Consider the following 27,716-nt stretch of genomic DNA (forward strand, 5'->3'; position numbering starts at 1 on the left):
CTGCAATGCAATTCTGACTCTGGATGGAGACTAGGAGAAAAATTTGAGTGAAAATTATAGATTACTGCCTGAGCTGAGAAATTCCCTCCCTTTAGGGAGTCTTTGAGCCAAAGTCAGTTGACAAAGGAGTTCTGCTCATTTGGTCCCACTAAGTCATCATTGATAGTGGCCAGTGGGAGGTGTGGCCTTGGTACAACAACCTCCCATGGATTAAAAGTATAGCCGCTGAGGCCCTTAGTTAATTATGTTCCCTGTAGTAGGACATCTGTGAGGTACACTCCTTTATTTTTTTGTTTTTTATTTTTATTTTTTGTATATTTTTTATTAGAGTTCGATTTGCCAACATATAGCATAACACCCAGTGCTCATCCCATCAAGTGCCCCCCTCCGTGCCTGTCACCCAGTCACCCTATCCCCCTGCCCAACTCCCCTTCCACTACCCCTTGTTTGTTTCCCAGGGTTAGGAGTCTCTCATGCTTTGTCACCCTCTCTGATTTTTCCCACTCATTTTCTCTCCTTTCCCCTATAATCCCTTTCACTATTTTTTATATTCCCCATATGAGTGAAACCATGTAATGATTGTCCTTCTCTGATTGACTTATTTCACTCAGCATAATACCCTCCAGTTCCATTCACATCGAAGCAAATGGTGGGTATTTGTCATTTCTGATGGCTGAGGAATATTCCATTGTATATATAGACCACATCTTCCTTATCCATTCATCTTTCGATGGACACCGAGGCTCCTTCCAAAGCTTGGCTTTTGTGGACATTGCTGCTATAAACATTGGGGTGCAGGTGTCCTGCCATTTCACTGCATCTGTATCTTTGGGGTAAATCTCCAGCAGTGCAATTGCTGGGTCATAGGGCAGATCTATTTTTAACTCTTTGAGGAACCTCCACACAGTTTTCCAGAGTGGCTGCTCCAGTTCACTTTCCCACCAACAGTGCAAGAGGGTTCCCCTTTCTCCACATCCTCTCCTACATTTGTTGTTTCCTGCCTTGTTAATTTTCCCCATTCTCACTGGTGTGAGGTGGTATCTCATGGTGCTGTTGATTTGTATTTCATGGTAAGTGATGCGGAGCATTCTCTTATGTGCTTGTTAGCCATGTCTATGTCTTCTTTGGTGAAATTTCTTTTCATGTCTTTTGCCCATTTCATACTGTGTCCTTAAAATAAGCTAGAAAATACAAAATATTATTAAGAAAATCATGAGAAGGGAAAATACATTTATAGTACTGCACTATATTGACATTGTATGTTTATGTTTTGTGTTTACAATATGAATCATCTGTCAGTACCTACATCAGTATTGGCTTTTTTTTTAAAGATTTATTTATTCAAAAGAGACAGAGAGACTATGTGTGGGCAAGTGGGGGGAGGGGCAGAGGGAGGAGAGAAACAGACTCCCTGCTGAGCACAGAGCCTGATGCAGGGCTCGATTCCAAGACCCTGAGACCATGACTTGAGCCGAAATCGAGTGGGATACCCAACTGACTGAGTCACTCAGGCACCCCAATATTGTCTTATATGATGCAAAACACTGTAGATATTATATATATTACTAACACTGCACATTCAAAATGAAAAGATAATGTGAAAAAGAAATTTGTATTTTTTTAAAGATTTTATTTATTTATTCATGAGAGACACACACACACAGAGGGAGAGAGAGGCAGAGTCACAGAGAGAGGGAGAAGCAAGCTCCATGTAGAGAGCCTGATGTGGGACTCGATCCTGGGTCTCCAGGATCATGCCCTGGGCTGCAGGCGGTGCTAAACCGCTGAGCCACCCGGGCTGCCCAGAAATTTGTATTTTTTTACTGGTATAATTATTCATTCATCAATAATGAAGCAGCAGCAGTATTATTGCTTTCTGGTAGCCTAATGTAATTGGTACAATTGCTTCATGGCAGCCTAGCCTATACATTAATGAGTGAATCATTATAAAATTTTTATGACAAATAGGGATCCCTGGGTGGCGCAGCGGTTTGGAGCCTGCCTTTGGCCCAGGGCGCGATCCTGGAGACCCGGGATCGAATCCCACATCCAGCTCCCGGTGCATGGAGCCTGCTTCTCCCTCTGCCTGTGTCTCTGCCTCTCTCTCTCTCTGTGTGACTATCATAAATAAATAAAAATTAAAAAAAAATAAATAAAATTTTTATGACAAATAAAAATGACTATTATAGTCATAGTCATAATATAGTAGTGGAAACACTGTTACATTTTAAAATAAAGCCACTTTGGTAGTTTTTTGGATTATGAGACATATTGTACAGTAATATAATTCTTTGAAAGCAAAGTTACAAAACAATAAGCAAAATAACATTAATTTTCTGTTAAATATGACTCACCTTATGCCTATGTAAGGATACATACAGGTCTTGCACATGATATTCCACATGATGAAAACTGCCATGCAGTTATTAGATTTTTCATATGAAGACACACAAATACAACAGATAAGTTTATTAACTATACAGCCTGATGATTATTTACTATTCGTTCAGTGGAAATGAATCATTATAAAGGTCTTCATCCTTGTCATCTTCATGTTAAGAAGGCTGAAGAAAGTAGAAAGAGGAGGGGTTGGTCTTGCTATCTCAGGAGGGGCAGAGGTGGAGGTAGAAGTGGAGGCAGGATAGGCAATCATTTGGTGTAACTTTATGGAAGTATATTGTGATTTCTTTTTTTTTTTAAGATTTCATTTATTTATTCATGAGAGACACACAGAAAGAGGCAGAGACATGGGCAGAGGGAGAAGCAGGCTTCTGTGGGGAACCCAATGTGGGACTCAATCCCAGGACCCCGGGATCACACCCTGAGCCAAAGGCAGATGCTCAACCACTGAGCCACCCAGGTGTCCCTTTTTTCTGTTTTTTTAAAAAAGCCTGATGCAGGGCTTGATCCCAGGACCCCGAGATCATGACCTGAGCTGAAGGTAGATGCTTAATCAACTGAGCCACCCAGACACCCCATCCTTCCAGACTTTCATGGTGTTCTCTCTATTGGGGTTCTCTTCCATACAATTGAAAATCCTTTTCACAGAGTACTATGTATAATGAGCCTTAAAGATCTGTACAAACCCCTGGTCTAGAGGCTGAATTAAAGACATTGTGTTTGGGGGCAAGTAGGCAACTTCGATGCCTTTGGTGTTGAACTCATGGGGTCTTCTGAGTGGTCAGAAGCATCATCCAAAATCAAAAGAACTTTAAAAGGAGTCCCTTACTGGCAGGGTACTTCCTAACTTGAGGGACAAAGCATCAGTGGAACCAATCCAGAAAAGGGGTTCTCATTGTCCAGCCCTTCTTGTTGTACAACAAAAAGATTGGCACCTAGTGTGTATCTTTTCCCTTCAAGGCTTGGGGGTTAACAGCTTTATAGATAAGGGCTGTCCTGATCATAAACTTGAGTGTGTTTAAACAAAACAGTAGAGTTAGTCTGTCCCTTCCTGCTTTAAATCCCATTGCTTGATTCTCTTTCTTACTAATAAATGTCCTTTGTGTCATTTTTTTTCCAAAACAGAACACTTTACTCTGCATTTAAAACCAGGTCAGGAAGCTATCCTTTCTCCTCAATGATTTTCTTAAAGGTGTCTGGGAACGTGTGCTGCCTCTTGGCTGGAGACACCGATTCTCCTGTTATCTTCACACTTTTTAAGCCAAACCTCTTTCTAAAATTATCAAACCATCCTTTGCTGGCATTAAATTCTCCAGCTTTAGATCCTCCACTTTCCTTTTGCTTTAAGTTGTCCTAATGACTGCTTTTTCTTGAATCCTATTAGAGTCTATAGGTATGCCTTTCTTGTAACAATCCTGCACCCACATAAAAGCTATATATTCTTTTTTTAAATAAAGATTTTATTTTTGAGCAACCTCTGCCCTCAGTGTGGGGCTTCTTCCAACCCTGAGATCAAGAGTCACATGCTCTACCAATGGAGCCAGCCAGGCGCCCCAAAAGCTGCATTTTTGACACAAATTAAAAAGTTATTTCAGAAGAAGTGCAAAGTTTTCATGCCTGTTGGCATAGCTGCAGTGATGACTTCACAAATTTCCTTTTCTTGCTTCCTTCTTTTTTTTTTTTACAGTGGTCCTTATGCTAGATTCATTTATGTTGAAATGGCGGACCATGGCAGCTGCAGACCTCAATTTATGGTATGTATCAAGCAATTAAACTTTTTCTTGTAATGTCATGACTTTTCTCTGCTTCTAGCAGCACTAGTGGCATTTTGTATGGGTCCCATGGTGTTATTTAAGGTTTATGGTATTGTACTAAACATGATGGAAAATACACGAGAACTGTGAAAGATCACTTAATTTTTTAAGATTTCATTTATCTATTAGAGAGAAAGAGAGAGAGAAAGAAAACATAAGTACACACCAGTGTGGGGGAGGGGCAGAGGGTGAAGCAGACTTCCTGCTGAGTGGGGAGCGCCACTCAGGCTGATCCCAGGACCCCGGGATCACAACCATTGCCAAAGGCAGTTACTTAACTGATTGAGCCACCCAGGTGCCCCAAGAGATCACTTTTTTTTAAGAGATCACTTTTTACTGCTATATACAATTTACTGGAAAGACAAATTGCTCATGTAGAGATAATTAGTGTCACATGGCATTTTAAGCATGCACTCAAAACATTTGAGGTCACCACAATAGCAACAGGAGGTGACTATGAAATTATTACAGTAGTACAGCATGTAGTACTGTGAATTTTTTTTAGATTTTATTTATTCATGAGACACACACACACACACACACACACACACACACAGAGGCAGAGACACAGGCAGAGGGAAAAGCAGGCTCCAAGCAGGGAGACTGATGAGGGACTCGATCCTGGGTCTCCAGGATCACGCCCTGGGCCGAAGGCAGGCGCCAAACCGCTGAGCCACCCAGGCTGCCCAGTACTGTGAATTTTATGCAGTTATAATTTAATACTGCTTCTTAATAAACATAGTGTTACATTTGTTTCAGGTGTACAATATGACGATTCAACATTTCTATACATTACTCAGTGTTCAATATATACTTTTAATCACCTATATCTGTTTCACTCTTCCCCCACCTTTCTTAATTTTTTCTGAGAGTTTCTTCAAATTGATACAAATCTCCAAAAAAATTTTCCGTATATTTATTGAAAAGAAATTCATGTGTAAGTGGACCCATGCAGTTCAAACCCTTGTTATTCAAGAATCAACTGTATTCTCTATGCTATACATTACATTCCCATGATTTATTTATTTTTTTATCTGGAAGTTTGTACCTCTTGATGTCCTTCACTTATTTTGCCCACTCCCAGCCCCCTCCCCACTCTGGTAGTCAACAGTTTTTTTCCTCTGAGTCTGCTTCTGTTTTGTTTTGTTTACTTGTTTCTTTTATTTATTAGATTCCATATGTAAGTGAAATCATACAGTATTTGTCTTTCTTTGACTTACTTAGCATAATATTCTCTAGGTCCATATCCATGTTGTCACAAATGGCAAGATTTCATTCTTTATTGGGGGTGTGTAATATTCCAGTGTGTGTGTGTGTGTGTGTGTGTGTGTGTGTGTGTCCCACATCTACTTTATCCATTCGTCTATTGATAGAGACTTAGGTTGTTTCCATAGCTTGGTTATTGTTAATGATGCTGCAGTGAACATAGAGGTGCATATATCTCTTCATATTGGTGTTTTTGTTTTCTTCAGATAGATACCCAGAAGTGGAATTGCCAGATCATATGATAGTTCTTTTTTAACTATTTGAGGACGCTCCATACTGTTTTTTTAAAAAAAGATTTTATTTATTTATTTATTCATGAGAGACATACAGAGAGAGGGAGAGGCAGAGACACAGGCAGAGGGAGAAGCAGGCTCCATGCTGGGAGCTCGACGTGGGACTCGATCCCGGGTCCCCAGGATCATGCCCTGGGCTGAAGGTGGTGCTAAACCGCTGAGCCACCTGGGCTGCCCTCCATACTGTTTTTCATAGTGGCTGCATCACTTTATATTCCCACCAACAGTGTGGGAGCGTTCCCTTTTCTCCACATTTTTGTCAACACTAGTTATTTTTTCTATTTTTGATAACAGCCAATCTGACAGGTGTGAGGTGATAGCTCATTGTGGTTTTGATTTGCGTTTCTCTAGTGATTAGTGATATTGAGCATCTTTTCATGTGCCTGCTGGCCATCTGTATATCTTCTTGGAAAAATGTCTATTCATGTCCTCTGCCCATTTTTAATTGGATTGTTCTTTTGATATTAAGCTGTTTAAGTTCTTTATATATTTTATATATGAACCTCTTATTGGATGTGTGACTTGCAAATACGCTTTCCCATTCAGTAGGTTGTGTTTTCATTTCATTGATGGTTTCTTTTGCTGTGGAGAAGCTTTCTGGTTTAATGTAATCCCATTTATTTTAGCTTTTGTTACCCTTGCCTGAGGAGACTGGTCCAAAAAATATTGTTGAGACTGATGTCAAAGAGCTCACTGCCTTTGTTTTCTTTTAGGAGTTTTATAGTGTCAGGTCTTACATTCAAATATTTAGTCTATTTTAGTTTATTATTTTTTTACATGGTATAAGATAGTGGTCCAGTTTCATTCTTCTGCATGTACTGTCCGATATTCCCAACACCATTTATTGAAGAGGCTGCCTTTCTTCCATTGTATATTCTTGCCTTCTTTGTCATAGATTAATTGACCATATATGCTTGGGTTTTTTCTGGGCTCTCTATTCTATTCCGTTGATTTATGTGTCTGTTTTACATTACTTCATAGAGTGAGAGAGAGTCAAAGCAAAAAAAAGTAAAACGGTAACATCCAGTTAATTAGGTGGTATGATTATAGGTGGCTATTTTTCCATTTGCAGCATTTTTCTGTATGTCTGAAACATAATTAATTTGTAAATGTAACATCTATAAAATGTGGTTTCTAAACTGTAATACATTATACAAATGTTAGACTATTACTATTATTAATATAAATACTGCCATTATTCAGGCAGTATATGGACATACCTTGATGTAATAAGTCAGGAGACAGCCAAGGTGTAATGCAGGTACATAGTTCTAATGTTCTAATTTCCAGTCAGCTATTTCTTTAATCACATGTGGATAATGAAGGGTGATTGAACAAAAAATAAAATGGTCCCAACCTGGAAAATTTCACTTAATGCTGGAAGTAGCAATGGAGAAAACTTGAAGATCAAACAAACACCAATACAATTTCCCATCCTTAAAGTCTGGCTCAGCTCTCTCCTCCTCTATGAGCCCTTTGCTGACCACCCTTCATCCCAGTCAGAATATGCTTTCCTATGCTCTTGCAGCATTTCATCACATTACCTTTTTGTGAGTTCATCTCCCCCACTGGACTATGAAACTGAAAGCAAGAATATTTCTATTTCACCTCTTATATCCCCTGCTGAGAAGATCCTTCCTCACCCATATTTTAAGCCTCAGGTCAGGTATCTCCCCTTGTTGAGGAAGTATTTCCTGGCTCACCTAATTTAGGTTAATCCTCCTCCTCTGTGTTCCCATATAACCTTATGCTGACTTCTGCCTCAGTGTGTATTACACTGAATTATTATCCCATGTTTATCTTTCTCTCCATGGAGACTCTGAGCTCCTTGAGGTTAGGAACTGTGTCCTCAAGTGTCCAGCAAAGGGATTGGCCCTTTCAATAATGGCGTATTGAACTGTATTTAGTTAAATAAAGAAAATATACTAATAATGCAATTAAAAGTCTTAATCTATACATATGTAGCAGATGCTATGGCTGGGTTAGAGTTGAGATATAGCTGATGTGTGGAGTTGAGTTCTAAGTGTCATTATTAATCTGGTTCTGAGTATTGAAGCACCTTAAAAAAAAACCTTGTAACCCAGCGGAAGGTCTATACAGAAGTGACACTTTTCCAAATTATAATTAACAGAAGAGGGTAACAATTTTGTAATGCTGGTTTGTTTTTGTCCATTTTTCTCAAGCCCTATCTGATCAGCTATTTAGCAGCAACATGTAGAATACACTAGCTGGTTAAGGTAAATATCTATTCTGTTAGCTTTGGAATAATATTAACTAATATTTATTAAGTACTCAATAAGTTCAAAGGAAGATAAATATTTAGATATTCATATTTCATCCTTCCCAAAGTATCTCCCAAGTACTATTATTACTTCATGTTAAAAATGAGGAAACTGAGACACAGGGATTAAGTAACCTGCCCAAGTTACTCAACACTTAAATTTGAGTAAAGCTGATTACAGAATCAATATTCTGAAACATCTCTCCCATACTGCACTTTCTTTTTGGGGCTCCTGTCAATGGAGCATGTGGCTCTTGATCTTGGGGTTGTGAGTTTGAGCCCCATGTTGAGTGTAGAGATGATTTTAAAATAAAACCTTCATGGCAGCCCCGGTGGCTCAGCAGTTTAGCGCCACCTTCAGCCCAGAGCCTGATCCTGGAGACCCGGGATCGAGTCCCACCCACATGGGACTCCCTGCATGGAGCCTGCTTCTCCCTCTGCCTGTGTCTCTGCCTCTCTCTCTCTCTCTCTCTCTGTGTCTCTCATGAATAAATAAATAAAATCTTAAAAAAATAAAACCTTCAGAAAATACTGTACTTTCTTTTTTAGATGTGTGATCAACAGAGTCTAAGATGGCCCCCAGTGATCCCTGTCCAGGTAGTCACTCCCCTTGTGTGTAGGCTGGCTTAAGTGACTTATTTCTAACCAATAGAAAATGACACAGTGATGAGATATTACTTTTGTGATTAGGTTACAAGAGATTGTAACCTCTGTCTTTCTAGCTGACTCTCTACGTTTCTGGCTTTGATGAAGCAAGTTGCCATGTTGAGGAGTCTCCTGTAGCCTAGCTTGAAACTGGGTTCTCAGTCCCACAGACAATGATAAAGAAATGAATCTTGCTAACACTCATGAGTTTGGAGCAGATCTTTTTCTAGTTATCCTTCAGAAGGGAACCCAAGCCCAGATCAACACCTTCATTGCAGCTTTGTGTGAAACTCTGAGGCAGAGGACCGGGTTAAGCAGTACCTACCCTGACCTACAAAAATGGTGAGATAATAAATGGATGTTGTTTAAAGCTGTGAAATTATGAAAAATTTTAATGCAACAACAGATAATTGATATGGCCATTAAAAATACCAGTAAAACGGGCACCTGGGTGGTTCAGGTCAGTTAAGCATCTGCCTTTGGCTCAGAGTCCAGGGATCTAGCCTTGAGTCAGGCTCCCTGCTCAATGGGGAGCCTGCTTCTCCCTCTCCCTCTGCCCTGCTCCCCCACCCTGCTCATGCTTTCTCTCTCAAATAAATAAAATCTTTAAAAAAAACTAGTAAAAAATACTAGTAAAGCTAAGTTATATGATAAATATCACACTTACATGAATTTACTATGTTATGCACTGCTTTAGGTGCCTTACATGTATTAACTCACTTAATCCTCCCTACTATGCTGTGATGTAGGTACTGTTACTACCTCCATTTTTTTTTAAAAGACAGAGAAAGAGGTTGGGAGAGGGCCAAAGGAAGAGGGAGAGAGGGTCTTAAGCAGGCTCCATGCCCAGCATGGAGGCTGACGTGAGGCTCAGTCTCACGACCCTGAGATCATAACCTAAACCAAAATCAAGAATCAGATGCTTAACTGACTGAGCCACCCAGGCACCCACTACCTCCATTTTCTAGGTGAGAAAACAGGAGGTACTGAGGTTTTAAGTAACTTGCTCACACGTTTATAAAATGGCAGAACTTGGATGTTCATCCAGGCATTCTGGCTCTGAGAATCACACACCTCAACCACTCTGCTATATTGATTCCAACGTCATACTTTCTGAAAAAGATGCATGGGAGAACTTGGCTGCTAAACCTTAATTAGAAATGTTATTCATGAACATGTATTTTGGAAGCATAATGTCTTAAAAACAGATATCATAAGGAAATCTATTTTTATCTGTCACACTTTTAACAAGTAAGGTCTTCCCAAAGGTAACCAGGTAGTATGAAGAGATTGGTATCTAAATGTACGAATCTTGGAACAAACTCTTGGATATGTTATCTCTTCTAATCTAACTCAACGCTCTCAACTAGAATGATAGGCTCTACTGCAGTTTACTCCTGAAATTCATATTATACTGGAGATAAAAACTGAAATAATTTACATATTAGAATCTTGGTGTTTCATATTTAGTGCTGGTAGTTGGGAGAAGAGGGGAGGCATTTGTATTCCAAACAAAACACTGAGGTTGAAAACAGGATAAAAGAGAGAAACATTAGCTTGGCCCTGGGAAAGTTATACATTATCTCCGACATCTTTCCTAGTATAAATATCTTTATACTAAAAAACACTTGTAGTCACCATAAATAACATCTATTATTAGACTTCTGTATGATGGAGAATTTCTGGGTAGCTGGCAACTATATTTGTTGGACCTAAGGCCCAATATTTCAACATTTCTTCCAAAAGCAATATAGAACAAAAAGAAGAGAAAAATAAAACTACACAAAACCATGCCCTCACCCCTAAACTTGAAGAAAAAGAATATGCAAACTTCAAAATAAGTAAAAGGAGAGATAACACAAAATTATAGTGTTATGTCTCATGTTTCCTTGCCATTCCACCTGCCTTCTTACTAGGTTTTGTGGTGAGCAAGGATGATTGAGAAAACCTGAGGGAAAAACAGAAGAAGGAAGATAGCTAAAAAGCCTAAAGTTATATAAAATCCACCACAGGTAAGACTAAGTTCACCCTAAATTTTTTTATTTTATTTATTTATTCATGACAGAGAGAGAGAGAGAGAGAGAGAGAGAGAGGCAGAGGGAGAAGCAGGCTCTATGCAGGGAGCCTGACGTGGGACCTGATCCCAGGTCTCCAGGATCACACCCCAGGCTAAGGCGGTGCTAAACCGCTGGGCCATCAGGGCTGCCCTCACCCTAAAATTTTAAAACCAGGTAGGTAGAACAGAGCATAAACTACAGGAAAGAAACTTACAAGCATGTGTGATTTGAAGGGGCCATCTTTGAAACACATAGATTCTGGGAAAGAAAAAAAAGGAAAAAGCAACGGAGAATAACCCTTTGTCAAATGAGTGGTGAAGGGGAAAAGAAAGATAACATGACGACACAGAACCACAAAATCAGAGAGCGCATGGATTTTCCCCCATCACAGAACCAAAAACACCAATTTATTAAATATCTGGACTTTGTTATGCTGACAGAAGAGGGCGCCATTAAAGTAGGAATCTCCTAGAAAACCACAATATAACAAATGAACAGCAGCAAGAAGATTAGCAGATCTATACAGAGTTGTTGCTGAGAGAGAAATTTATAGCACTGACTACTTAAAATAGGAACGAGGAAGGACCTCAACTCAATAGTCTAAGTGACCACCTCAAATAAACTAGAGAAAGAATAAAATAAATCCAAGGCAAGTACAAGAAATGAAATAATAAAGAGCAGAAATAAATGAAATTTAAAATAAAAAAGCAATAGAGAAAATCAACAAAACAAAAAAAGAGTTCTTTGAAATTTTCAATAAAATTGACAATCCTCTAGCAAGACTGAAAAAGACAAAAAGAGAGAAGATACAATTTACCAATATCAGATATTAAACGGGGGATATTACCAGAGATCCTTCAGCCATTAAAGAATAGTAATGCAATACTATAAACAACTCTACTGACATAAATTCAAAAAGAGGGATGAAACATGACCAATTCCTTGAGAAATACAAACTACCAAAACTCACACAATACAAAATAGATAATATGCATAGTGAAGAATAAGAATAATATGAAGAAATTAGATTTGTTATTTAGAAGCTTTCACGAAGAGGGGCACCTGGGTAGCTCAGTCAGTTAAGCATCCGACTCGATTTCAGCTCAGGTCATGATTTCAGGTTCATGAGATCGAGCCCCAAGTGGGGCTCTGCACTCAACAGGGAGTCTGTTTCTCTGTCTCTCCCTCTTCTTTTCCCTCCCCCTGCTTGCACACTTTCTCTCTCTCAAAAATAAATAAATACATCTTTAAAAAATAAAAAAAATAAAAGCTTTCATAAATTTGAACTTAATCATTTCACTGGAGAATTCTACCAAATATTTGAGAAAAATTAGTATCAATTCTGCACAGTTTTTTTCCAGAAAATAGCAGAGGGTAGTACACTTGCCAACTCATTATATGAAGTCAACAGTACCCTAATACCCTAGTAACAAAACCAGACAAAGGCAGTATAAAAAAGGGAAAAGCAATGTATCTCATGATCTTAGATGCAAATTTTCTCAACAAGTCTTTACAATTCTTTTGTTTTTAGATTTATTTATCTATTTGAGAGAGAGAGAGAGAAGAGAGAGAGAGAGCAAGCAGGGAGAGGGGCACAGGGAGAGAGGGGAAGCAGACTCCCTGCTGAGTAGGGAACCCAATGTGGGGCTTGATCTCAGGACCCTGAGATCATGGCCCGAAACCAAGAGTCAGACATTTAACCAACTGAGCCAGGCACCCTTCTTTGCAATTCTGATATAAAAAAGAATTATACATCATGATTAAGTGGGATTTATTACAGGAATACGAAGCTAGGTCAATACTGGAAAATCAAAGTAGTTCTCTATAACAGGCTAAAGGAGAAAGATTGCACAATCATATCGATGCAGAAAATGCATGTGACAAAATTTGACACCCATTCATAAGCAAAAAATAAAAATTAGAAAATTAGATATAGAGAACTTTCTCAACCTGATAAAGGGTCTAAAAATTTTGCAGCTGTCATGATACTTGATAGCAAAAGATTGAGTGCTTTCCCCCTAAGATCAGGAGCAAGACAAAGATGTCTGTTTTCTCCACTCTTTTTCATCATCATAGGAGAAGTCCTAGCCAGCTCAATAAGGCAGGAAAAGGAAATAAAATGCATACATATGGGAAAGAAGAAATAAAACCAGTTCTTTTTTTACATTTTTTATTTAAATTCAATTTGCCAACGTATAGTATAACACCCAGTGCTCATCCCATCAAATGCCCTCCTCAGTGCCCGTCAACCAGTTACCCCATCTCTCTACCCACCTCCCCTTCTGCAACCCTTTGTTGCCCAGAGTTAGGAGTTCTGTTTTTAGATTACATGATTGATTATCTATATAGAAAAGGAGTCTAAATAAAGTTTGCAAGGGTGCCTAGCTGGCTCAGTCAGAAGAGCATCAGACTCTTGATCTTGGAATTGTGAGATTGAGCCCCACATTGGACATAGAGATTACTTAAATGAATAAATAAATAAATAAATAAACTTTTTTAGAAGTTGAAGAAAAGTTTGTAGGATTAATGAGTGAGTTCAGCAAGGTCATAGTGTACAAGATCAATACACACAAGTCAATCATATTCCTATATACCAGCAAAGAACATGTGAAAATGAAAATTTTAAAAATATGCCATTTAAGTCACTCCAAAAAATTGTAATAGTTAGATATAAATCTAATAAAACAATTACAGGATCTGTATAGTGTATGCCAAAAATTTTTAAACACAAATGAAAGAAATCAATTGAATAAATGGAGCAATATAATGCGTGTATGGATTGGAAGATTCAACGTGGTAGAAATATCAGTTCCTCTCAAACTGATCCATAGGTATAATGCAATTCCTATCAAAACTCCAACAATATATGTTGTAGATATAATCAAACTTATTTTTTAAAACTGTATGAAAGGGAAAAAGAATTAGAATGGCTAAAAAGAAATAAAGTGGGAGGAATTCCTATTTTTAAGACTTACTATATAAATACAATAAGTAAGACAGTGTGGTATTGGCTGAGGAATAGACACATAGATCAATGAAATAGAATACAAAATCCCAGAAATGCTGCAACACATACTCTCAGTAGATTTTTTTTGTTTATTTAAAAAAATTTAGTATAAAATTCAGTGGTTTTTAGTAAATTCACACAGTTGTGCAACCATTATCATTATCTAACTCCAGAACATTTCATCATCCTAAAAAGAAATCAGGTACTCATTAGCAATCATTCTTCATACTCTCCTTCCCCCATCCTCCACTCTGGCAATGATTAATTTACATTCTGTCTCTAGAGATTTGCTTATTCTGCACATTTCATATAAATGGAATCCTAAAATATGTGTCTTTTGTGTCTAGCTTCTTTCGCTTAGCATTATGTTTTCAAGGTTCACCCATGTTGTGCATGTATTAGTACTTCATTCCTTTTTATGGCTGAATAATATTCCAAAGTATTCCATTTTGTTTATCCATTGATCAGTTAATGGACATTTGCACTGTTTCCACTTTTAGCTATTATGAATAATGCTGCTATGAACATTTGTGCACAAGTTTTTGTGTGGACATATTTTTTGAATTCTCTCGTGTGTGTGTGTATATATATATACATATACATATATTTCTCTCTCTATATATATATATATACATGGAATTCTCAGATCATATAGGAACTCTAATTTTTTAAGTAACTTTTAAGTAACTGTCAAACTTTTCCAAAGCATCTACAGCATTTCACCGTCCCACCAGCAGTATATGAGTGTTTCAGTTTCTCCACATCCTCACCAACACTTGTTATTGTCCATCTTTTTGTTATAGGCATTCTAGGGGATGTTCATTGTTATCTCATTGGAGTTTTTAAAAAGATTTTATTTATTTATTCATGAGAGACACACAAAGAGACAGGCAGAGACATAAGCAGAGGGAGAAGCAGGCTCCATGCAGGGAGCCCGATGTAGGACTTGATCCTGGGACCCCAGGATCATGCCCTGGGCTGAAGGCAGGCGCTAAACCACTGAGCCACCCAGGCATCCCTCTCATTGGAGTTTTGATTTCCATTTCCCTAGTGACTAATGATATTAAAGTTTGGGTTTTTTTATATTGAGTTTTTAAAATGTGCTTATTGGTTATTTCTCTATCTTCTTTGGAGAGATGTCTACTCAAATCCTTTGCTCATTTTTCAATTGGGTTATTTGTCTTTTTATTATTGAGTTGCAAGAGTTCTTTATTTTTTTATTTATTTATTTTTAATATTTTATTTATTTATTCATGAGAGACACAGAGAGAGAGGCAGAGACACAGGCAGAGGGAGAAGCAGAAAAAAAAAAAAAAAAAAGAGGGAGAAGCAGGCTCCATGCAGGGAGCCTGATGCGGGACTTGAACCCAGGACTCCAAGATCACACCCTGGGCCAAAGGCAGGCGCCAAACCACTGAGCCACCCAGGGATCCCCAAGAGTTCTTTATATATTCTTGTCAGATGTATGATTTTCAAATATTCTCTTTCATTCTGTGAACTATCTTTTTCACTTCCTTGATGGAATCCTTTGAAGCACAAAATTTTTAAATTTGGTGAAGTCGAATTTATCTATTTTTCTGTTTTTTTACACTATGGTGCCATATTAAAGAAATCATTGCCTAGTCTAACTAATTTTTGATAAAGGATCAAAATCAATTCAGTGAAGGCAGGATATTTATTCATGTCCAGTGAAGGATATTCATTTCAACAAATGGTGCTGGCAAAATTGGACAACCATAGGGAATAAAAAAATAAACCTCTATGTAAAGCTCACACTATGTACAAAAATTAATTCAAAATGAATCATATATTTAAATGTAAACATAAAACTATAAACATTTTTACAGAAAATATAGAAGAGTATCTTTGGAAAATAAGGTTACATGAAGAGTCTTAGGCATAATACCAAAAGAACGTTACATAAAATAAAACAAGTTGGACTTCATTAAAATTAAAGGACTTTAGGGGTGCCTCTGTCGGTTGAGTGTCCATCTTTTGATTTTGACTCAGGTCCTGATCTCATGGATCATGAGGCATCAGGCTCCACACTCAGTGGGAGTCTGCTTGGATATTCTCTCCTTCTGCCCCTTCCCGCACTTGCATGTCCTCTCTTTCTTTCAAATAGATGGACAAAATCTTTTTTAAAAAATCAAAACACTTTGGCACTGCAAAAGACCCTGTTATGACAATAAAAAGAAAGTTACAGACTTGGAGAAAATATTTGCAAAACATATCAACAAAGGTCTTAATACTAGCATATATAAAGAACTTTCAAAACTCAACAGTAAAAAAAGAATCCAGTTGTAAAGTGGACAAAAGACATGAACAGATATTTTACTAAAGAAGTGATACAGATAACTAATAAACATATGAAAAGAGATATTCATGCAAAGAAAGAGTGGTTGAAGAAACTATGTTACCTCTACAAAATGGAATACTGTGCTGCTCTAAAAAGCAGTGAAGAAGTGTGAACTGCTTTGGATTGATATGAAAAATATTAAGTGAAAAAAAGTTCAACAGAATATCTGTAATATGCTATCCTTATATAAGAAAGAAGATATAAGAAAATACATGTTTGTACTCATTTATGAAAAAAAAAAACAGGAAGGATAAACCAGAAACTAAGGAGATTGGTAACAGAGTAGGAAGAATGTAGGAATGAAAATGGGGTAGTAAGGATAGAAGAGAGAGTGACACACATCAGAATATATCTTTTTGTATGGCTCTGGTTTTTATTTTTATTTTTTTGCTGTAGGCTCCATGCCCAGTGTGGGCTTAAACTCACAACCCTGAGACCAAGAGTTGCATGCTCTACTGACTAAGCCAGCCAGGCACCGGTGGCTCTGATTTTTAGAATCATGGTAATGTTTCACATTATTCATCATGAGTGGATGCTGAAGTCATGCTTTTTTTTAAAAAAGATTTTATTTATTTATTTATTTATTCATGAGAGACACAGAAAGAGAGAGAGAAAGGGAGAGGCAGAGACCTAGGCAGAGGGAGAAACAAACTCCATGCAGGGAGCCTGATGTGGGACTCGATCCCAGATCCTGGGATCATGCCCTGAGCCAAAGGCAGATGCTCAACTGCTGAGCCACCCAGGCATCCCTGAAGTCATGTTTCTAATATAATTTTTCCTCCACAGTTCTTCCTTTAAAGAAACTTTTTTTGGGGAACCCCAGGTGGATCAGTGGTTTAGCACCGCCTTCAGCCCAGGGCGTGATCCTGGGGACTTGGGATCGAGTCCCATGTCGGGCTTCCTGCATGGAGCCTGCTTCTCCCTCTGCCTGTGTCTCTGCCTCTCTCTCTCTGGGTCTCTCATGAATAAATAAATAAAATCTTAAAAAAAATTAAAAAATAAACTTTTTTCAGATAGTAAAAGTAGTATAGGGTACAAAAACGTTCATAGCAGTATTATTCATAATAGCCCCAAAGTGGAGACAACACAAATGTCTACTAACTAAAGAACAGATAAACAGATGTGATAAATCTACACAAGGGAATATTACTCAGTCATAAAAGGGAATGATGTGGATGAACCTTGAAAATATTATCCTAAGTGAAAGAAGCCATTCACAAAAGGCCACATTTGAATAGCTCCATTTATATGAAATATCCGTAGTAAGCAAATCAGTAGAGACAGAAAGTACATGCTTGTCATGGGCTGGTGGGGATAGGAATCATGGATAGTAATGGCTTAAAAGGACACGATTTTTTTGAGGGTTATGACAATGATCTAAACATTTAAAAAATAAATGAACATTTTAAAAAAGATTTTATTTATTTGAGAGAGAGATAGTGAAAGAGAGCATGAGCAGGGAGAGAGGGAGAAGCAGGCTCCCTGTTGAGCAGGAAGCCCAAGATGGGGCTCAATCCGAGGACCCTGAGATCATGATCTGAGCTAGGGCAGATGCTTAACCCATTGAGCCACCCTGGCACCCCATGACAATGTTCTAAAATGGATTTTTGTGAATTTTGCACAACACCGTGAATACACTGAAAACATAATTTAATCATATATATTTTTAATCGTATACTTTAAATAGGTGAATTGCAATAAAAATTAGTCATTGCTCACTGTCTTTTAGAATCCAATGTTGCTATTCAATACATCCTTTGAATGTGACTTTTTTTTCTTTTTTTAAAAAAAGATTTATTTATTTATTTATTCATGAGAGACAGAGAGAGAGAGTGGCAGAGACACAGGCAGAGGGAGAAGCAGGCTTCCCGCAGGGAGCCCTATGTGACTCGATCCTGGATCCTGGAATCACGATCTGAGCCAAAGGCAGGCGCCCAACCGCTGAGCCACCAAGGCGTCCCTGTGACCTGTTTTTTCTTTGAAAGTTTTTAGAATCCTCCCTTTATCCTCAAGGTTCTGATATTCCACAGTGATGTGGCTTCATGTATTGTTTCATTTATTCTTTGTGATGGATAGCACTTGGTTGGCCATTTTATTTTTTATTTATTTATTTTTAAAAAATTTTTTATTTACTTATGATAGTCACACAGAGAGAGAGAGAGGCAGAGACATAGGCAGAGGGAGAAGCAGGCTCCATGCACTGGGAGCCTGACGTGGGATTCAATCCTGGGTCTCCAGGATCGCACCCTGGGCCAAAGGCAGGCGCCAAACCACTGCGCCACCCAGGGATCCCTTGGTTGGCCATTTTATTTTATTTTATTTTATTTTTTTTAAATTAATTTTTATTGGTGTTCAATTTACCAACATACAGAAAAACACCCAGTGCTCATCCCGTCAAGTGTCCACCTCAGTGCCCGTCACACATTCCCCTCCAACACCCGCCCTCCTCCCCTTCCACCACCCCTAGTTAATTTCCCCGAGTTAGGAGTCTTTATGTTCTGTCTCCCTTCCTGATATTTCCCAACATTTCTTTTCCCTTCCTTTATATTCCCTTTCACTATTATTTATATTCCCCAAATGAATGAGAACATACACTGTTTGTCCTTCTCCGATTGACTTATTTCACTCAGCATAATACCCTCCAGTTCCATCCACGTTGAAGCAAATGGTGGGTATTTGTCGTTTCTAATGGCTGAGGAATATTCCATTGTATACATAAACTACATCTTCTTTATCCATTCATCTTTCGATGGACACCGAGGCTCCTTCCACAGTTTGGCTATTGTGGCCATTGCTGATAGAAACATCGGGGTGCAGGTGTCCCGACGTTTCATTGCATCTGAATCTTTGGGGTAAATCCCCAACAGTGCAATTGCTGGGTCGTAGGGCAGGTCTATTTTTAACTCTTTGAGGAACCTCCACACAGTTTTCCAGAGTGGCTGCACCAGTTCACATTCCCACCAACAGTGTAAGAGGGTTCCCTTTTCTCCGCATCCTCTCCAACATTTGTTGTTTCCGGCCTTGTTAATTTTCCCCATTCTCACTGGTGTGAGGTGGTATCTCATGGTGCTGTTGATTTGTATTTCCCTGATGGCAAGTGATGCAGAGCATTTTCTCATGTGCATGTTGGCCATGTCCATGTCTTCCTCTGTGAGATTTCTCTTCATGTCTTTTGCCCATTTCATGATTGGATTGTTTGTTTCTTTGGTGTTGAGTTTAATAAGTTCTTTATAGATTTTGGAAACTAGCCCTTTATCTGATATGTCATTTGCAAATATCTTCTCCCATTCTGTAGGTTGTCTTTTAGTTTTGTTGACTGTATCCTTTGCTGTGCAAAAGCTTCTTATCTTGATGAAGTCCCAATAGTTCATTTTTGCTTTTGTTTCTTTTGCCTTTGTGGATGTATCTTGCAAGAAGTTACTGTGGCCGAGTTCAAAGAGGGTGTTGCCTGTGTTCTCTTCTATGATTTTGATGGACTCTTGTCTCACATTTAGATCTCTCATCCATTTTGAGTTTATCTTTGTGTATGGTGAAAGAGAGTGGTCCAGTTTCATTCTTCTGCATGTGGCTGTCCAATTTTCCCAGCACCATTTATTGAAGAGACTGTCTTTCTTCCAGTGGATAGTCTTTCCTCCTTTATCGAATATTAGATGACCATATATTTCAGGGTCCACTTCTGGGTTCTCTATTCTGTTCCATTGATCTATGTGTCTGTTTTTGTGCCAGTACCACACTGTCTTGATGACCACAGCTTTGTAGTACAACCTGAAATCTGGCATTGTGATGCCCCCAGCTATGGTTTTCTTTTTTAAAATTCCCCTGGCTATTCGGGGTCTTTTCTGATTCCACACAAATCTTAAAATAATTTGTTCTAACTCTCTGAAGAAAGTCCATGGTATTTTGATAGGGATTGCATTAAACGTGTAAATTTCCCTGGGTAACATTGACATTTTTACAATATTAATTCTGCCAATCCATGAGCATGGAATATTTTTCCATCTCTTTGTGTCTTCCTCAATTTCTTTCAGAAGTGTTCTATAGTTTTTAGGGTATAGATCTTTTACCTCTTTGGTTAGGTTTATTCCTAGGTATCTTATGCTTTTGGGTGCAATTATAAATGGGATTGACTCCTTAATTTCTCTTTCTTCAGTCTCATTGTTAGTGTATAGAAATGCCATTGATTTCTGGGCATTGATTTTGTATCCTGCCACGCTACCAAATTGCTGTATGAGTTCTAGCAATCTTGGGGTGGAGGCTTTTGGGTTTTCTATGTAGAGTATCATGTCATCGGTGAAGAGGGAGAGTTTGACTTCTTCTTTGCCAATTTGAATGCCTTTAATGTCTTTTTGTTGTCTGATTGCTGAGGCGAGGACTTCCAGAACTATGTTGAACAGCAGTGGTGAGAGTGGACATCCCTGTCTTGTTCCTGATCTTAGGGGAAAGGCTCCCAGTGCTTCCCCATTGAGAATGATATTTGCTGTGGGCTTTTCGTAAATGGCTTTTAAGATGTCGAGGAAAGTTCCCTCTATCCCAACACTCTGAAGGGTTTTGATCAGGAATGGATGCTGTATTTTGTCAAATGCTTTCTCTGCATCTAATGAGAGGATCATATGGTTCTTGGTTTTTCTCTTGCTGATATGATGAATCACATTGATGGTTTTATGAGTGTTGAACCAGCCTTGTGTCCCGGGGATAAATCCGACTTGGTCATGGTGAATAATTTTCTTAATGTGTTGTTGGATCCTATTGGCTAGTATCTTGTTGAGAATTTTTGCATCCATGTTCATCAGGGATATTGGCCTGTAATTCTCCTTTTTGGTGGGGTCTTTGTCTGGTTTCGGAATTAAGGTGATGCTGGCCTCATAGAACGAATTTGGCAGTACTCCATCTCTTTCTATCTTTCCAAACAGCTTTAGTAGAATAGGTATGATTTCTTCTTTAAACGTTTGATAGAATTCCCCTGGGAAGCCATCTGGCCCTGGACTCTTGTGTCTTGGGAGGTTTTTGATGACTGCTTCAATTTCCTCCCTGGTTATTGGCCTGTTCAGGTTTTCTATTTCTTCCTGCTCCAGTTTTGGTAGTTTGTGGCTTTCCAGGAATGGGTCCATTTCTTCTAGATTTCCTAATTTATTGGCGTACAGCCGTTCATAATATGTTTTTAAAATCGTTTGTATTTCCTTGGTGTTGGTAGTGATCTCTCCTTTCTCGTTCATGATTTTATTAATTTGAGTCTTCTCTCTCTTCTTTTTAATAAGGTTGGCTAATGGTTTATCTATCTTATTAATTCTTTCAAAGAACCAACTCCTGGTTCTGTTGATCTGTTCCACAGGTCTTTTGGTCTCAATATCATTTAGTTCTGCTCGAATTTTAATTAACTGTCTTCTTCTGCTGGGGGTGGGGTCTATTTGTTGCTTTTTCTCTAGTTCCTTTATGTGTAAGGTGAGCTTTTGAATTTGAGTTCTTTCCAGTTTTTGAATGGATGCTTGTATTGCGATGTATTTCCCCCTCAGGACTGCTTTTGCTGCATCCCAAAAATTTTGAACGGTTGTATCTTCATTCTCATTAGTTTCCATGAATCTTTTTAATTCTTCCTTAATTTCCTGGTTGACCTTTTCATCTTTTAGCAGGATGGTCCTTAACCTCCACGTGTTTGTGGTCCTTCCAAACTTCTTGTTGTGATTAAGTTCTAATTTCAAGGCATTATGGTCTGAGAATATACAGGGGACTCTCCCGATCTTTTGGTATCGGTTCAGACCCGATTTGTGACCCAGTATGTGGTCTATTCTGGAGAAAGTTCCATGTGCACTTGAGAAGAATGTGTATTCAGTTGAGTTTGGATGTAAAGTTCTGTAGATATCTGTGAAATCCATCTGGTCCAGTGTATCATTTAAAGCTCTCGTTTCTTTGGATATGTTGTGCTTAGAAGACCTATCTAGTATAAAGAGAACTAGATTGAAGTCACCAAGTATAAGTGTATTATTATCAAAGTATTTCTTCAGTTTGGTTATTAGTTGGTTTAAATATTTGGCAGCTCCCACATTCGGGGCATATATATTGAGGATTGTTAAGTCCTCTTGTTGGATGGATCCTTTTTTTTTATTTATTTATTTATGATAGGCACACAGTGAGAGAGAGAGGCAGAGACACAGGCAGAGGGAGAAGCAGGCTCCATGCACCGGGAGCCCGACGTGGGATTCGATCCCGGGTCTCCAGGATCGCGCCCTGGGCCAAAGGCAGGCGCCAAACCGCTGCGCCACCCAGGGATCCCTGGATGGATCCTTTGAGTATGAGATAGTGTCCCTCTTCATCTCTCACTATAGTCTTCGGGGTAAATTTTAATTTATCTGATATAAGGATGGCTACCCCTGCTTTCTTTTGAGGACCATTTGAATGGTAAATGGTTCTCCAACCTTTTATTTTCAGGTTGTAGGTGTCCTTCTGTCTAAAATGAGTCTCTTGTAGACAGCAAATAGATGGGTTCTGCTTTTTTATCCAGTCTGAAACCCTGCGCCTTTTGATGGGGTCATTAAGCCCGTTCACGTTCAGAGTTACTATTGATAGATATGAGTTTAGTGTCATCATATCTATTCAGTCCTTGTTTTTGTGGATTGTTCCACTGAACTTCTTCTTAAAGGGGAATTTTAAGAGTCCCCCTTAAAATTTCTTGCAGAGCTGGTTTGGAGGTTACATATTCTTTCAGTTCCTGCCTGTCTTGGAAGCTCTTTATCTCTCCTTCCATTTTGAATGAAAGCCTTGCTGGATATAGTATTCTTGGTTGCATGTTCTTTTCATTTAGGACCCTGAATATATCCTGCCAGCCCTTTCTGGGTTGCCAGGTCTCTGTGGAGAGGTCTGCTGTTACCCTGATATTCCTCCCCATAAAAGTCAGGGACTTTTTTTCTCTTGCTGCTTTAAGGATCTTCTCCTTGTCTTTGGAATTTGCAAGCTTCACTATTAAATGTCGAGGTGTTGAACGGTTTTTGTTGATTTTAGCGGGGGATCTCTCTATTTCCTGGATCTGAATGCCTGTTTCCCTTCCCAGATTCGTAAAGTTTTCAGCTCGGATTTGTTCAAATACATATTGTGGCCTTCTGTCCCTTTCGGCGCCCTCGGGAACCCCAATTAAACGTAGGTTTTTCTTCCTCAGGCTGTCATTTATTTCCCTTAATCTATCCTCATGGTCTTTTAATTGCCTGTCTTTTTTCCTCAGTTTCCCTCTTTGCCATCAACTTGTCTTCTATGTCACTCACTCGTTCTTCCACCTCGTTAAGCCTCGTCGTTAGGACTTCTAGCTTGGATTGCATCTCATTTAATTGATTTTTAATTTCTGCCTGATTGGATCTAAATTCTGCAGTCATGAAGTCTCTTGAGTCCTTTATGGTTTTTTCTAGAGCCACCAGTAGCTGTATAATAGTGCTTCTGAATTGGCTTTCTGACATTGAATTGTAATCCATATTTTGTAACTCTGTGGGAGAGAGGGCTGTTTCTGATTCTTTTTTTTGAGGTGAGGTTTTCCTTCTAGTCATTTTGCTCAGTGCAGAGTGGCCAAAAACAAGTTGTATTGGGAAAAGGAGAAAAAGAGAGAGAAGGAAAGAAAAGAGAAAAAGAAAAAAGAGAAAGAAGAAAAAAAGGGGAAAAAGAGAAGAAAAAGAAAGAAAAAGAAAGGAGAAAAAAGAAAAAAAAGGGGTGGGGTGGGGTGGGGGAAGCAATCAGAAATCAAGAAGAAAGAAAAAAAAAGCACAAAACAAAACAAAACCAAAAACCAAAAACCAAAACAAAAAAACAAAAAAACAAACACGGGGGAGTATCTTCCGATTCTGTATACTTTAAGTCCCTTGACTTCCCTTGGAACTGGTCCGTGTTGCTGGTCTTCTGGGGGAGGGGCCTGCTGTGCTGATTCTCAGGTGTTAGCACTTGGGGGAGCTGCTCTGCCCCTGCCTGGTGCAGGGCTCAGTGGGGGTTGTTCACCCCGTGAGGCCCCGGGAGGAAGCCACAGTGGCGGGGGCAGCTCTGGGACCCTGGAGTCAGCTCCCGCAGTAGCTCCGGGGCTCTCCGTCTGCAGGGCCTGGGGGCTCCGGGGCGGGGCCGCTGATCTGCTCAGTTCCAGGCAGGAGCGTCCTTGCTGTCCTGGGCCCTCCCGGCCTCTGCCTGTCCCAGGGGAGGCCGGATCCTGGGCTGTGTCCCGGCGGCCTGTGCTCCCGGCCTGCGCTGTTGGATTCGCGCTCCCGCCCCATAGCCCCCTCCGCGGAGCCGCCGCCCGAGCCCCTCCGAGCTGTTCCCGGAGCCGCGCAGCCCCCTCTGCGGAGCCGCCGCCCGAGCCCCTCTAGCTGTTCCCGGAGCCGCGCAGCCCCCTCCGCGGAGCCGCCGCCCGAGCCCCTCCGAGCTGCTCCGGGTCCCGCCGAGCGCTGCAGCCCTTAGGGAGCTCGGTGCACTCTCCCCGGGGCGCAGTTCCTCTGTTACTGTCCCCGGGAGCCCGAGGGCATCCCCGCCTCTCTGGGGTCCTGCTCCAATTCCCCGGGAGGCCTTTCCGCGGGGAAGGTCGGTGCAGCTCCTGCTCCTCCGGGACGGGGCTCTCCTGTCCTGGGGACACTCGCCCCGGCCTCAGCCCGGCTCCTCGCGGGCCCCTCCCCCTTGGAGGCCTTTTGTTTATTTCTTTTTCCCCGTCTTCCTACCTTGATAGAAGCGCGAACTCTTCTCACTGTAGCATTCCAGCTGGTCTCTCTTTAAATCTCAGGCCGAATTCGTAGATTTTCAGGATGGTTGGATGGTTTTTTAAGTAATTTGTTGAGGACAGGTGACTTGGAGACCCTGCTCTTCCGCCAGCTTGCCCCTCCCCCCTGGTTGGCCATTTTAATATGGAGAGTGATATCTTTCAATTATGGGCAATGCTCTTGATGATTTCTTTGATTTCCTCCCTTTTATTTTCCCTACCTTTTTATTTTGGAAACTTCTAGGAGAGGCAATATGATTAATGTTTAAGTGCAATGTTTTTAAGCCAGGCTGCCTAGGTTTAGATCCTGATTTTACCACTTAACTAGCTATATCACCTTGTACAATTAGCTTAGCCTTCCTGTGCCCCCCCCCCAAATCAGTAAAATCTGGATGATAATAATAGCATCTCTCCCATAAGGTTGTTGAGAGGATGAAATGTGTTAGTCCATATAAAGCACCTATGGCAGTAATAAGCACAGCATTTGCTATTACTTTTCTATTAGTTCAATGTTAAGCCTGGAAAGATCCCCTAAACTTCTTATAATTTTTTCTTTGTATTTTCCATCTCTTTGGTATGTTCTTCCTTTCTTCCCTTCTTTTTTCTTTTTTTTTCCTTTTGGGGGAATTTTCTCCTTTTTTGTATATTTTTTTATTGGAGTTCAACTTGCCAACATATAGTATAACACCCAGTGCTCATCCTGTCAAGTGCCCCCCTCAGTGCCCATCACCCAGTCACCCCATCCCCCCGCCCACCTCCCCTTCCACTACCCCTTGTTTGTTTCCCAGAGTTAAGAGTCTCTCATGGCCTGTCACCCTCTCTGATATTTCCCACTCATTTTCTCTCCTTTCCTGGGGAAATTTTCTATCTTTATCTTCCAACTCTTCTATTTTAGCTATGATATTTTTAATTTTTAAGACATTTTCTTGTCCTAGAATATTCCTTTTCTTTTTAAGAAAAAAAGATTTTATTTATTTATCCATGAAAGACACACAGAGGCAGAGACATAAGTGGAGGGAGAAGCAGGCTCCCCGTGGGAAGCCTGATGCAGGACTTGATCCAGGACCCTGGGATTAGGACCTGAGCCAAAGGCAGATGCTCAACCACTGAGCCACCCAGGCATCCCTAGAATATTCCTTTTCTATATATAGCATTCTGTACTTTTGGTCTGAGTAGAATGCCTTCTCTTATCTCTAATGAAGATATCAAATATAATGCTTTAAAGTTTTCTTCTGCCACCTTCATTGTCTGTGTCCTCAGAATCCCTTTGATTCTATTGTTTGTTCTCTCTCTTTAGAGTTGGTAATTTTCTTCAAATGTTTGATGACCATAGCTTATATATAAGCTTCAGATGTTAGTATCTTGGGATCTTTTCTCTGGACCCATTCCTTTTTTTCCAGAGACTTCTAATCTCTCACCTAGGGGTAGAAGGTGGGGTGGGAGACATATCTGGATGCTGACAATCTGGGAGCGGGATGGGAAACAGGAGAGTGTAGGTCCTAATTTGTCCATCCACCCTCCTTCCTCCATTTTGAAGCCTGGAACTTATACCAGCCTTCTCCTGGACTGTTGTTCAAGTCTGTGGCTTTTTTGTCACTAGAACATCAATTTCAGGTTTCTTGGATGTGGAGGTTGGTGAGGGATACTGGCCAAGCTCTGAGGGAGGAAAGGGGAAAGGGACCTGAGGGCTCCATTATTTGTATTCTGACATTTAAAAATCCTTTACTAGTTTGAGCCCTGTGCTTCATTCCTCTTTTCCACTGTGTCCTATGCCTCCATGTTCTGAGCCTCCTCACATCCTACAGGGCAAGCAGTTTACCTTCTGCTTTGTCTGCCTCTGCAGATGCTCAAGCCATAGTGCCCTCTATACTGTTTTCACAATTTTTGAAAGCCTTCTATTTGGCTGTTTCCTCTCCTGTTCTATTTATCCATGTGCCTATATGTGTATATTTGTAATTGCAGAAACAGCTCTATTTTTAATTTTAAAAATTTGAATTTCATCCCTTCAAATCTGTTCAGGTTAGATAGCCTTTCCTCTGGGGTGTCTGGATGGCTCAGTTGGTTAAGCATCTGACTCTTGATTTCTATTCAGGTCACTATCTCAGGGTTGTGAGATGGAGCCCTGTGTTGGCCTCTGCACTGGGCGTGGAGCTTGCTTAAGAGTCTCCCTCTGTCTGCCTCCAACCCCCTCTCCCTCTCCAAAAAAAAGAAAAAGATAGTCTTTCTTTTGCCTTTTGGTGAAAACTCAAACTGTCCCAGTGATTTTCCAATCTCTTTTTGAGTTAATGTCTTTTTTTTTCGTTTTAGTATCATGTTTATGGGATTTAGGGGAGGAAGGGGAGAGGAGAATTGCAGTTGAATCATCACATTTAACCATATGTTCCTATATTGTATTGTGTTACTTTTTTTAGATTTTATTTATTTATTCATGAAAGACACAGAGAGAGATAAGGGCAGAGACACAGGCAGAGGGAGAAGCAGGCTCCCTTCAAGGAGCCCAGTATGGGACTCTGATCCCGGACCTCAGGATCACTCCCTGAGCCAAAGGCAGACACTCAACCGCTGAGCCACCCAGGTGTCCCTGTATTACTTTTCTTTTTTTAAATTTATTTTTAATTTTTTAATTTCTATTTATTTTTTTCTGTATTACTTTTCTAAAGAGACTTTTAATGAACTATAATTCACATACCATAAAATTTACCCATTTAAAATTATACAAGGCAGTGATTTGTAGCACATTTACAGAGTTGTGCAACCACCACCATTATCTGATTCCAGAACATTTTGGTCACCCCCAAAAGACACTCTGCCCTTTAGCAGTTTCTCCCATGTTTCCCATCCCCCTCTCTCAAGCCCCTGGCAAATACTACCCTTCTTTCTGTAT

General features: G+C 39.8%; 1 long non-coding RNA gene across 7 annotated transcripts in view; it reads left to right on the forward strand.

Moving 5' to 3' along the window:
* Window positions 1-27,716, forward strand: part of LOC140596308 (uncharacterized) — a 248,193-nt gene that overhangs the window by 62,834 nt on the left and 157,643 nt on the right. For all 7 annotated transcript variants that reach the window (XR_011998348.1, XR_011998345.1, XR_011998349.1 and 4 more), the window contains exon 2: window positions 4,088-4,154. This is a non-coding gene — a long non-coding RNA (uncharacterized lncRNA). The remainder of the gene's footprint in view (window positions 1-4,087; window positions 4,155-27,716) is intronic.

This window comes from Vulpes vulpes, chromosome X, assembly GCF_048418805.1.
Source record: "Vulpes vulpes isolate BD-2025 chromosome X, VulVul3, whole genome shotgun sequence".
In the NCBI taxonomy this organism is placed as follows: domain Eukaryota; kingdom Metazoa; phylum Chordata; class Mammalia; order Carnivora; family Canidae; genus Vulpes; species Vulpes vulpes.